Genomic DNA, 791 nt, shown 5'->3' with positions numbered 1-791 from the left:
ATGAGTTTTAAGCCACCGGGTCTGGGACACGAACCACAGTCGACTACATGGGAGTCCAGCGACATAGCCATTACGCTAACTGCTGGTCCCTCTTGGATTATTTTGAATAGAGAGTAGAATTGTCATCCAATCCAAGGGTCTCTCTTTTTTTCTTTAAAAAGTGAGTTAAGCCCTTTTATGTGTTCTAATACTACAGCTATATCTGTCTTGGGTTTCCTCATTTTAGTGTTACTTTCTGAGTCTTTATTTATTGACTTGTAATTCTTTAAAGATTTTCTTTGCCTTATATCATAATTCTTTTGATAGTTAACAAGGATAGCACTTTTGTTTTTATTATACCTTTAAAAATATTTCGAGTAGTCTCTGCTATGGTTTAAATATTTGTCCTCTCCTAGGACTATTGTAACAGTATTAAGAGGTGAGATGTTTAAGGAGTGATTAGGCCATGAGGGTTGCCCTAATAAGTGGGACTAATGCCATTATAGAAGGGCTAGTTAGGTCCCCCTTTTCCTCTCTTGCCCTTCTGTCCTCTGCAGTGCAAGAATCCAGGCAGTACAGCATGCAAGGCACGATCTTGGAAGAAAAAAAAAATGGCCTCATCAGACACCAAACCTGCCAGGACTTTGACCTTAGACTTCCCAACTTCCAGAACTGTAAGCTAATACATTTCTGTTTATTCTTACCCAATCTGTAATATTCTGTTACAGCAGCACATAATAGACTAAGACAGTCTCTTTCTTTAAAAAGTATATATTATTATGATTTCTTATGAAGATAAACAGAACTATTTT

Source organism: Tupaia chinensis, unplaced genomic scaffold, assembly GCF_000334495.1.
Source record: "Tupaia chinensis unplaced genomic scaffold, TupChi_1.0 Scaffold000567_1, whole genome shotgun sequence".
Lineage (NCBI taxonomy): Eukaryota > Metazoa > Chordata > Mammalia > Scandentia > Tupaiidae > Tupaia > Tupaia belangeri.
This window is presented reverse-complemented; position numbering follows the sequence as displayed.